We start from the raw sequence: 12831 nt of genomic DNA on the forward strand, positions 1-12831 counted from the left end.
GCCTCGGCCTCCCAAAGTGCTGGGATGACAGGTGTGGGGAATGGCAGTTATAAAGAACATCTTGAAAGTCACGCCCGGACTCTTTCGGTTTTCTTTACTTGCATCCTGCACTTGTCTTAGCTGGAGTCTTAGCTGGAGTCAGAAGAGAAACAATTTGAATGGAGAAAATGTTTGCCATAGCATTGTAGAACCACACTATTGTCTGCCTAATCTCATAGGGATTAATTAATGGGGTGATGATGAGGGACCATTCTGACAGGTGTGTAATGACATCTCATTATGGTTTTATTTTGCATTTTCCTAATGGTTAATGATGCTGAACATCTTTCCATGTGCTTGTTTGCTATCTGTATATTTTGTTCGGTAAAATATTTCTTTATATAGTATTCTAATTAAATTTTTTGTTTTTTACTGTTGAGATCAGGAGTTATATTCTAGTTCTTTGTATATTGATACTAGGCCCTTATCAAATGTGTGGATTTATGTCTGCCACTTTCTTATTTGATTTCCATTTGTTCCCTCTGGTGTTTTTGTTGTAGCATTAGTTGTTCCATTATCCTGTTTTCTACCTTTTTTTGGATGTCTTTGATTTTTTTTTTGGATTCCATTTTAACTTAATCATTGGCTTTTTCTCTATATCTTATTACTTCAGTGATTGCTTTATGATTTAGTGATTACAATATGCATGCCATCCTCTTAGACTTCATAAAAGCCCAGCACTGACCTAGGATCCTTTACCCCTTCACCAACTTTGTTATAGTTGTCAAATGTATTTATAGTTGTAAAATGTATTACACTGACACATGGACAATTCCACTAGAAAACACGCATATATATTTAAAATAACCTAGGAGAAAAAAATTATTTTATATTATCACAGATATTTATCATTTCAGTGGATCTTCCTTCACTCCTGAAGATCCAAGTTTCCCTCTGTTATCATTTCCTTTTAGCCTGAAGCATTTTCTCAATATTTCTTGCACAGAAGATCTGATGGTAATGCATTCTTGTAGCTTCCCTTCTTTGAGAGTACCTTTATTTTATCCTCATTTCTGAAGGATTGTCTCACTAGATACAGAATTCTGGATTAATATTTCCTTTATCATTTTAAAGATGTTATTCCACTGTCTTTTGACTATCATAGTTTCTGAAAAAGAAATCCGCATATTTAGATTGTGGTCTCCATTTAAAAATTGTGTTATTTTATGTAGTTGTTTCCAAGATTATTTTTGTTTGTATTTTAGTTAGGGTCTCACTTTGTAACTTAGGCTGGAGTGCACTGGTACACTCACAGCTCATTTCAGCCTCAATACTTTGGGTTCAAACAATCCTCCCACCTCAGCAGGTCTCTCTGCTCCCAGTAGCTGGGACTACAGACTACGGTGCCTGGCTAAGATAGCCTCCTCTCCCCTCCCCTCCCCTCCCCTCCCTTCCCCTTTCTTTCCCTCCCTCCCTTCCTTCCTTCATCCTTTTTTTTTTTTTTGAGAGATGGAGTCTCACTATGTTACTCAGGCTGGTCTCCATCTCCTGAGTCCAGTGATCCTCTTGCCTCAGCCTCCCAAAGTACTGGGATTACAGGCATAAGCCTCCATACCCAGCTCCAAGATTTTTTTAAAAGTTTTTATTTTCAGCAGCAGGATGATAATGTGTTGGATTCATTTTTTAAAAAATTTTAATTGGAAGTTTCTTGAATCTGTAAATTTACATCTTATTTTTGTCATTATTTATGTAAATATTTCTCTACACCAATCGTTTTATCTCCTGAGACTCCAATGACATCTATTTTAGACTATTTGATATTATTCTACAGGACCTTGAATTCATTGTTTTCAGTCTTTTTTCTCTCTCTCTTCCAATCAAATTGAATGGTTTCTTTTGGTCTATCTTTAAGTTAACTGATTTTTTTTCTCTATATCTCCTCTGAGTCTATCCATTTAACTTTTAATTTCAGATATATTTCAGGTCTAAAATTTCCAGTTGGTTTATTTTTGAATACTTTCTATTTCCTTTTGTTTTTTTGAGACAGAGTCTTACTCCATGGCCCAGGCTGAAGTACAAACCTTGAACTCCTGAGCTCAAGCGGTCCTCTCATTTCAGTCTCCTGAGTAGCTGGGACTATAGGCGCATACCACCACACCTAGCTAATTTTTTTTTTTTTTTAATCTTTGATGGCAGATATCTCTAGCTGTGTTGCCTAGGCTGATCTCAAATTCTTGATCACAAGCAATCCTCCCCCTGAGCCCCCACAAAGTGCTGGGATTACAGTTGTGAGCCACCGTGCCTGGCCAGTTTCTATTTCTTTTAATAAAAATTTTTACATTTTGGTTCATTAAAGTATGGTTGGCATAGAGCACATTTAAAATAGACACTGGAAAGTCCTCATCTGATAATTTCAAGATCTGAGTTACCTTGGGTTTGCCATCTATTGATTGTGTTTGTAGTGACTATTGAATATATCCCCCTGGATCTTTTTATGTCGAGAAATTTTTTATTGTTTCCTTGACATTGTGAATGCTATATCGTGTAGACTCTAGGTCCTGTGATGATTTTGTGGAGAGTGCTTGATTTATTTATTTGTTTTTAGCAGGTAACTTCCTGATTAGTTCAGACTGAAAGTTTTATGTCTCAGCCAGGCAAGGTGGCTCACGCCTGTAATCCCAGCACTTTGGGAGGCCAAGGCGGGTGGATCACGAGGTCAGGAGATTGAGACCATCCTGGGTAACATGGTGAAACCCCGTCTCTACTAAAAATACAAAAATTAGCCGGGAGTGGTGGCTGGCACCTGTAGTCCCAGCTACTTGGGTGGCTGAGGCAGGAGAATGGCGTGAACCCGGGAGGCGGAGCTTGCAGTGAGCTAAGATTGAGCCACTGCACTCTAGCCTGGGTGACAAAGTGAGACTCCGTCTCAAAAAAAAAAAAAAAATTATGTCTCTTTTCATGGATGATAGTCCCAATCTCTGTTCAATTTTCAAAGCTTTTGTTATGCTGCTTCAGGTCTTCCCTTGAGCGTGTCCCACTTGGGGTTAGTCTGAGATGAAGGTCTTCGTAGAAATATACTTTTAGTTTGGAAAGAATTTGCTATGCTGTTCTGGTTCTGTCTACAGCATGCACAGCTCAGAGCTGAGCCCAATACATATATGACTTTATATACAGATTTTAGGGAAATCCTTTCTTCAGTCTTTCAGGATTCTCCTTAACTCTCCAGAATTTCCTCAACTTTTCCTTGATAATTTGACTAGAAATATGAGTTTCTGTCACAGTTTCTGTTGCCTACACAAGTGATTCATGATTGGGGCTCACTCTCAGTAAAAAGCTGTGAGAAAAATACTAAGAATAAAAAACTCATCTTTAATTCCTTGTGGGTCACCCTTCCAAGTTTTTATTGCCTCCATAATCTAATTGTTTTTGTTTGCTTGGTAAGTTTTTGGGGGGGGGTGTGCCCTCTCCCCATCATTTTTGCCATAATCAGCAAGATACATTGTGATGGGATTATACAACCATAGAAAACCTGGAATCTTCTGCTTGTAAAGTTTCACTTTTAGCTCTTGAAATGTTGGGCTTTTAGAACTCCCAAGGGAAAAACGCTTTCACCAGAGGCCACCAAAGGAACGGTTGCATTAAACTAGAAGTTGAGAATGACACCTGACCAATTTGGCCTTTTTTTGCCAATAAACCAGCAGGCAAGGAAGGGGCTTACTCTATTGGTCATGGTGATTGACCCAAATACCAACTTAAATTGGGACGTTACTACACAAATGGGGTTATGAAGGAATATGTCTGGAATTTAAGGGGGTTTTTAGCAGTGCCTTTCGGTAATATCATCCACTGTGATTAAACTCAATGAAAAACTAGAACAATCATTTGTACAGAGCACTGCTAACGTCATAAACTCTCTAGGAGTGAAGGTTTGGTTGACCCCACCAGACAAAGAGCCTTAACCTGCTGAGGTACTTGCCGAAAGCAAAGAGAATATGGAGTGAAAGAGATCATTACGAATACCAATCAGCTGCAGATACAAGTACTGTAATAGTTACGAGCATTCTTTCTTTGTGTGTTTATCGTAACCAGTCTTTTTTCTTTCCTTTTCTGGCTCATTTACTGTATTAGTTTCCTAGGGCTGCTACAACAAATTATCACAAATTCAGTAGCTTAAAACAATGGAAATTTATTCTTTCATAGTTCTGGAGGCAAGCAGTCTGAAATCAAGGTATGAACAGGGTCATATTTTCTCTGAGACTCTGGGTAGAATCCTTACTTGCCTTGTCTTAGCTTCTGATGGTGGCTGTCAATATTTGGCATTCTCTGGCTTGTAGCAGCATCACTCCAATCTCTGCCTCTCTGGTCACATGGCATTCTCACAGTGTCTCTGTATACAAATTTCTCTCTTCTTGCAAGGGCGTCAGTCATATTGGATTAGAGTCCACCTTAGTAATCTTGTCTTAACTTGATTACATCTGCACAGACTCTATTTTCAAATAAGGTCACATTCTGAGGTTCCAAGAAGTTTATGATTTGGGGGGAAGGACACTATTAACCCATACAACTACCATCTAACATAAGATGTATTAATGCTAGTTACATTTATATCCCTGAATTTAAGTAACTGTATATCAAAAGAGGAGTGGAATAAACATCACCAAAAGAGGGTTCCATGGACTTCGGTTTTGTTTGGAAGGTAAGTGTGGTTTAAAGATATGTTTGGGGGACTGAGCAAGTTGCAATACATAAGCCTTTGTCAGCACCGGCAATGGTTGAAAACAGGAACAGAAAATACAGGAAATTAGAACCCAGGCTTATCCAGCCAAAAAAAAAAAAAAAAAAAGAAGGAAAAAAGAAAATACAGGAATGTTTGGAGACACAGGAGGAAGAGGAGAAAAAGAAACAGAAAATGGAATAACAAATAAAAAAGAAAGAACAGGGAGAACTCCACAATATAAATTGGAAAATTATTTATCACTGAAGGAAAATAGATTTAGAAGAAGCCAGGTAACTTTGAAGAAGCGCTGGAAGCAGAGGAAAGAATCTCCCATGGTAAGGAAATTATCCCAGCATTTTTGAGATTTGAAGCCATAATTCCTCAGTCCCTAAAGGATAATTATAAATCTAGACCAAATAAATTAGTTGCAATTATGTTGTTGCTGCATTACTAGAAAGGAATCTTATGCAACTATTGTTTCCCGTCAAGAAGAATAAAAAACAGTAACTATGCACATTATCTTCCATTCATTCAAAGATAAGTATCAGCAATGTATAATGGGGCAATTATCGGGTTAGTCTCTTGATTCCACGATGTGAATGAAATAATCCCTGACCTCAAGGAGTTAGAACTGGACAAGATCAGAAAGGAAATACATCAAAACCCACAAGGCTATCTGATAACTTACTATTCTCTGGTCCTACCAGCTGCAGTGTACAGCCATTTCATAAGATATGAAATTGAGAGAAACAAGACAATTGGAAACGGGAGACAATAATTTTTATTTTGCACAAGTTGATGTTGAGATGCTTCTTAATTTTTCAAGTTTTTTTTGGACTGTTTATTGATTGCTGCTGGAGAAGGAAGGGCATGCTATAGAAAGCAAAGATGAAAATTCTAGATAGATAATATTTGAACACATGGGTATGGACAAAATGGCCAAGAAAGACTGGATAGATTGGTCTATACTGTAAACATAGATAAATAAATACATAAATAAATAGAAGGAAAGAAAGAAATAGAGAAAAAAGAAACAAAAAAGAAATTGTAGAGAGGAAGAGACTGAAGACCCAACAGAATACTCCACCCTGAGACTTTCCATGTGTCAACCTAAATAACAGAGAGAGGTTCTCTAAAAGAAAATATGTTTATCTGTGAACAGAGCATTGCAGTGGGAATAGGCATGCCATAGTAAACGATGTTTGTCTTCAGGGAGGTAAAGAAAGACAAAAGTTTTTAAATAAAAATTGAGGAGGGCTACATAATTGTTTTCAAAATAATTATCTTTGGCTGCAAATATTAATAACAAGGGTGACACTAGTCCAAGGTCGGACAGGCAGTTGCTAGGCACATGTCCTTGTAGACATATTTTTTTTGTGTAAGATTGTAAGGTTGTGGTTTTCAGTCTTTTGTGATAGTTTTTGTTACCAGGCATACAAGCATGAGAATTCTCTCTTCATGGTTTCACTCTGCTTTATTTGTCAGGGTTTTGTTAACATTAGTGACTCCTTTTTGATTCTGACAACTTTCACATGTGGAGGTGACTCAAAATTAAAAATAAAAAGAAGCTGCCTGGCGCGGTGGCTCACGCCTGTAATCCCAGCACTTTGGGAGGGCGAGGTGGGCGGATCACGAGGTCAGGAAATCGAGACCATCCTGGCGAACACTGTGAAACCCTGTCTCTACTTAAAACATAGCCAGGCGTGGGTGGCAGGCGCCTGTAGGATGCTGAGGTGGGAGAATGGCATGAATTTGGGAGGCGGAGCTTGCAGTGAGCCAAGATCGCCCCACTGCACTCCAGCCTGGGCAACAGAGCGAGACTCCCTCTCAAAAAAATAGAGAAGCTTAGGCCAGTGATAGGATCTGGGAAAGCACTTAGTAGGCAGGTAAGATTGAGCAGGGGCCAGGCGCTGTGGCTTAACGCCTCATCCCAGCACTTTGGGAGGCCAAGATGGGTGGATCACTTGAGGTCAGGGGTTCGAGACCAACCTAGTCAACATGGTGAAACTTCGTCTCTACTAAAAATACAAAAATTAGCTGGGCGTGGTGGCTCATGTCTATAGTCCCAGCTACTCGGGAGGCTGAGGCAGGAGAATTGCTTGAGCCGGGAAAGTGGAGGTTGCAGTGAGCCGAGATTGTGCCACCACACTCCAGACTGGACGACAGAGCAAGACTCTGTCTCCAAAAAAAAAAAAAAGAAAAAAGAAAAGAAAAAAGAAAAAAAATCGAGCAAAAATTGTGTCATATGCTTTAGAATTTATTATCCTTTAACATAGGTGTGAGAAAGGATCTAGGAAAAGATTATGGAAATGGGCTTTAACAGAATAGACATTTACTTTGAAATGTTACACTTTCACAAAACCATGTAAAATATAAAACTAGAAAGCATGAAACAAGAAATTGCAACAGTGATGGGGCTGTGGCTTGATGGTAGAACTTGTTTCTTGCAAGTGTGAGGTGTCAAATTTGATCCTGGGAGCACCAGTGCTGCTTTCTTTTTCCACAACTCTGACAATGTGGAATTGGCACCTTCCTTTATTCCCCCGTTTCCCCTCATTATTTTCTGCTCCCTGGCAAAGTAAAACAAAATGCAATGGGTTGCCACTACGCAGGGTTATCGGGACAACACAAGAAAGGCATGAGTGCAAATCACCAAGTAGCCAACAGTTTAATCAGCTTTTAAAAATTTACCTGATCTAAGCTGGGTGCAATGGCTCATGCCTGTAATCCCAGCACTTTAGGAGGCCAAGATGGACATATCACTTGAGGTCAGGAGTTTGAGACCAGCCTGGCCAATGTGGTGAAACCCTGTCTCTACTAAAAGTACAAAAATTAGTCGGGTGTGGTGGTGGACGCTTGTAATCCCAGCTACTCAGGAGACTGAGGTGGGAGAATTGCTTGAACCCAGGAGGTGGAGGTTGCAGTGAGCTGAGATCGCGCCTATGCACTTCAGCCTGGGTGACCAAATGAGACTCCCTCAAAAGAAAGAAAAGAAAATAAAAATTTACCTGGTCTACCATTTTGCAATAGTACTGAAGAAAAAGAAAGACTGAAATGAGGAGGAAAAAGAAGCTCATAGGCAGAGAATATGCCACTGTCTCCTGATCCTCTCTCCTTTCTGTCTTTGCTATCATTCTCCGTTTTTATCTACACAAACTTCATTGCAGACATTATCTTGTGGGTCAGATATTTTCACCCCAAATTCAGTCATCATTATCAGTGAATTACGTGCATATCGCATGGCAAAACCATGCCACTTCTTTTCATTTTAAAGTGGATTATGTCTAAGGAACAATATACAGAGATTTTCGAAGGCACCTTAACCTCTGAGTTAGAAACTCTGCAGACATGACATCTCTTATCCTGAGTTTTGCATTTTCACGAGGCTATAAAGGAGAGGTCCTCTGGAGAGTGGGTAGCATGAGGGCTCAGAATCGTATGAAAAGATAATAAGATTTTTGAGTATTGTTCCAATTTTCATTGTGAGCTCTCAATTTTCTGATTGGGAATTAAGTGTTTTTCCATTTAACCTCAGGGGTTCTTCATGCCCAATTTTCCTTAATGCCAGTACAAAGCCTAATGCCACATAACAATGGGAGGGATTTTGTTTCTTACTTTTAATTCAAAAGGTAATCAACCTAACAACAATAAAAAACCTAGCAGAGATTCTGCTTATCTTTCTGTACTTACTAGCTAGATAGAAGACTAATCAAGCTACTTGGAAGTCTCCTTAAGTAAATCCCTCACTCACTAAATCCAGTATAACTCCAAATCCCCTGTCAATCTGTATTCTTCCTTGTTCTCTTAAATCTGTCTTTCCACTTTCTTGCCTATAGTCACTCTTCTGGTAACCCATCTAATTCTCCTAAGTCTTCAAAGTTGGCTTCTGCCTACAGTGGTAGAATAGAGTAGAAAATTGCTGGGTTGCATCTGTTTAAACAATGGAATTCTTATTTTACTGCAACCTTGGTTTTGCTCCCTCAAACTCTCGACTTTTAGAATCCAGTTGAGCAAACAGGAGGATGTATGGAAGGATGTGCTCACTATAAACACTTAGTTTCCTAAGAGAAAGCCAGGTTTCAATTTACCTCTATCTAAAAGTTAGAAAAACTTAGGTGAAATAGAAGATTAGCCTTATCAAGGGTTTAGATCCTGAAATCTCACATTAAAAGACTAAACCTCCACCAAATGGGATATGCCCCTTCATAGTTAAAGAGCTCCTTGAAATCTAGTCAAGTGAATATTTTAAAAATTATACTCTAAACTGTTTGCGTCATATCTTCTCTTTCATTTCAAGTTTCCACTCTCTCTCTCTCTCTCTATATATATATGTATATATATATATTTTTTGAGTCAGAGTTGCCCTTTTGTTGCCCAGGCTGGAGTGCAATGGCATGATCTCAGCTCACCGCCACCTCTGTCTCCCGGGTTCAAGTGATTCTCTTGCCTCAGCCTACTGAGTAGCTGGGATTACAGGCATGTGCCACCACTCCTGGCCAATTTTGTATTTTTAGTGAAGACGGGGTTTCTCCATGTTGGTCAGGCTGGTCTCAAACTCCCAACCTCAGGTGATCTGCCCGCCTCAGCCTCTCAAAGTGCTGGGATTACAGGTGTGAGCCACCGTGCCTGGCCCTTCACACTGTATTTTGCTTACACACATACCTGAGATGCTCAAACCATAATCAGCCATAAATTCCACTTCTATAATTAACATTGATTGCAATGTAAGCACTCACAGGGATGCAGAAAACTTCGCACACTCTGGTGCTCATGGAAGTCACCAATAACAGTGGCTCCTGCACCATGCACCTTCAAATCAACTATATGCCTGCCCTCCAAAGTGCTCATAGTGTTTGTCCAGTGACAGAAAAAAGCAGTGAGGCATTCTCAAAGCCATAACAATTTTAAACTAAACAAGTCAGATCTTCCTGTGGGACAAATGTCTTTAGTATTTTATCTTCTTCTAGAACAAAGGAGACCATTTATAGATAAGAACTTGTACTCTAGTGATAACAAGAAAGATACAGAACTTTGGATATATCCTCTCTACTATAGGTTCACTTCAGCTTCACTTCTACGACATTTTCCTAATAAATTAACTCAATACAGATTCTGGGCACTTGCCTTCCAAGGCTAGTGATTCTCAAACCTGACTGATTACTGGAATCATCTGGGAAGCTTTAAAATCATGTACATTACTGGCTGCTTCTGCTAGAAGGTGCCCTAGGGTTTTCTTCAAAGCTCCTGTGGGGGTTGACAGTCACACAAAATATTGGCAGAACTCACAGGAACTACACCTTGTGTCTTATGTGGCAAAGTTTGAGGACTTCTGTAGGCCTACGGAAGTTTCACAAAGATCTAAATTTTTTTATTTTTATTTTTATTTTTTTGAGACTGAGTTCATTCTTGGAGTGCAATGGTGAGATCTCAGCTCACTGCAACCTCCGCCTCCCAGGTTCAAGCAATTCTCCTGCCTCAGCCTCCCAAATAGCTGGGATTACAGGCATGCACCACCACACCTGGCTAATTTTTGTATCTTTAGTAGAGACAGGGTTTCACCATGTTGGCCAGGCTGGTCTCAAACTCCTGACCTCAGGTGATCTGCCCGACTCGGCCTCCCAAAGTGCTGGGATTATAGGCCTGAGCCACCGTGCCCAGCAGATCTGTCTGTCTATCTATCTATCTATCTATCTATCTATCTATCTATCTATCTATCTATCTATCTTTTTTTACAAAGACTTTATAAAGACTTAATGTTCCAGCTCGCATATTGTTTCTTTTCCACTGTCTGTATTCTGGAGAGAATTTTATACAGATGAGGCTTTATAATACATTGTAGCTTTTCCCTTCCTTTTCTCCTTCCCTTTCTTTCTATGGGGACTCCTTAACTAGAGCTGAAGCATCCATTAACTGGGTCCAGGCTAGGGGTTGCTAGGACAGTGACTGTAAACCATTCTTGTTGCTCTTCATTTATAGCTAGGCTTTGAGATAAATTTATTCCTCTTCTGTCTTATCTGCCTAACATTAGCCTATATTTTGAGATTGGCACTCACGTTACTCATTTTGTCATACTTCATTTCTCAGCAAGTGTTATTAATTTATTGCACTTCTATCTTTCCTCCTTACCTGGATCTAAATCCCCTGAGGTAACACACTGCTAATATTCTTTATGTCCTTCTGCACTGTCTTCCTTTTTTTTGAGATAGAGTCTTGCTCTGTTGCCCAGGTTGGAGTGCAGTGGCATGTTCTTGGGTAACCTCCTGGGTTCAAGTGATTCTCCTGCCTTGGCCTCCCGAGTAGCTGGAACTACTGGTATGCGCCAACACACCTCGCTAATTTGTGTATTTTTAGTAGAAGCAGGGTTTTGCCATGTTGGCCAGGCTTGTCTCCAACTCCTGACCTCTAGTGATCTGCCTGCCTTGGCCTCCCAAAGTGCTGGGATTACAGGCTGAGTCACTGGGCAGGGCCTGCACTGTCTTTTGTCTTTCTTGATACTTTGTAGACAATATGGGAAGTTGAAAGAAAATAATATTGAAAAGAAGTAAATATCCCAACTTGGGAATCTCCTTGATGAATTGGAACTGATGTTCTGTAGCATATTGGTGAGCGGACCTTGGAGTGGCCTGACTGGAGTAAGAAGATTGGAGGAGGAAGATCTTAGTAAACAAAACTGTTTTTTGGCCTAGCATTCCCATAGCTGCAAAAAAGGACTGGTCTACAATTTTCTTAAATAGTGAAGTTGAATACAGTAAACTTTGTCCTATCAACCATTAGATATCCAGAAATTGGGACAATCATCAGTTTTAGAGAATTTACTGAAATGTAGGGTCAATCAGGGTATAAATAGCTTGGTGGTAGAGCACTGGCTAAACATGCAGGTAAGTCCAGGTTTATTCCTTCAATACTGCTTTTCTCTTACTTCTTCAAAGCTGTACTTAAATAATACACCCTAGTTGAATCACCATAAGTAAGACAAGAAGAACTGAGAGAGAAACATCCCCCTCACTCAGGATCTCCCAAAAGGAGAGGAACAATCATGTCTCCACATCATGAGTAAGCTCACATTATTTTCGTTCCATTACACAGTTTCCTGAGGAACAACCATGAAAAGAAGGATCAAGGAAAAGAAAAAGAGTCCCTTAAGTAATCTTTGTTAACAAGTCTTTTTGTCATTGTTCCTGTGTGAAGCCTGAGGAGCCAAAACTCACACATTGATTTTCTCTCCCCTCGCTTCTCTTCCCTGCACACAGATGGCAGTAGTTCCAATCAGTTACCAAATGTGGCAAGTTATTGATCCCAACTTCTGAGTGAGGGATCAAGGGAAAGACATCTCTCAAAGAATGCAGTGCTTTCAAAACTTAATAGTTGAGATAATTACTAGTGTCAGTGAAGGTAGAGGTATAACTGACGTAACTCAGTTGGAAGAGCCCCCGATTAAAGGTCTAAAACTCCCAGATCCCTTCTCAGAGTTTGAAATCAATGATTTGTTTCAGCAGCACGTTGCCTGACCACAAACATCCTCCTGCACTCACTTTTCAAGGAAATCTTCTAGAAGGCTAAGGCGAGGAGAATCAAAATTGGGTGCCTTCAATGTTCCTTGCCTTTGCCAGTGAACACTTTTTTCAGTATTCTGAGTCTTTAAAGGAAAGTTTGCTTGATATAACATGTGTCAGTGTTACACAACAGATCTCGGATAAACAAGCAGCCCAAGACTTTGACGTGAATATGTACATCCTTGGCCTTATGTGCTAAGCTGAAAGCTTCGCGTGAACAAAGCTCGTTCCCAGACAATTCAATTCTATTTGTTTTGCCATATCCAGGACCTCCTGCATTTCCCAGTTCCCAGGTGGCACTGCTTGAAGGTTTCTGGGCCTTTTTGACTTTTTTCTTTCAAATATGTACATATATAGCAGAATTTCTCCTTGTGTCCGTGGGTTCTCAAAAGAAAGGCATTTGGAAATTCTCTCCGCTGCCCTGCGTCTGGACTTGCCCTATTTATTCCCTAAGCCTGGATGGGAGGGAATACGTCACTCCATTTAAAGTTGATGGAGTTTTGAAGTCGCTGTTTTAAAACCCCTTTGTGGATATAATAATAGTCAAGCGAGAAATAGAGATGGAGTGTGGAATCAGAGCAG

The sequence above is a fragment of the Piliocolobus tephrosceles genome, chromosome 5, assembly GCF_002776525.5.
Source record: "Piliocolobus tephrosceles isolate RC106 chromosome 5, ASM277652v3, whole genome shotgun sequence".
Classification (NCBI taxonomy): domain Eukaryota; kingdom Metazoa; phylum Chordata; class Mammalia; order Primates; family Cercopithecidae; genus Piliocolobus; species Piliocolobus tephrosceles.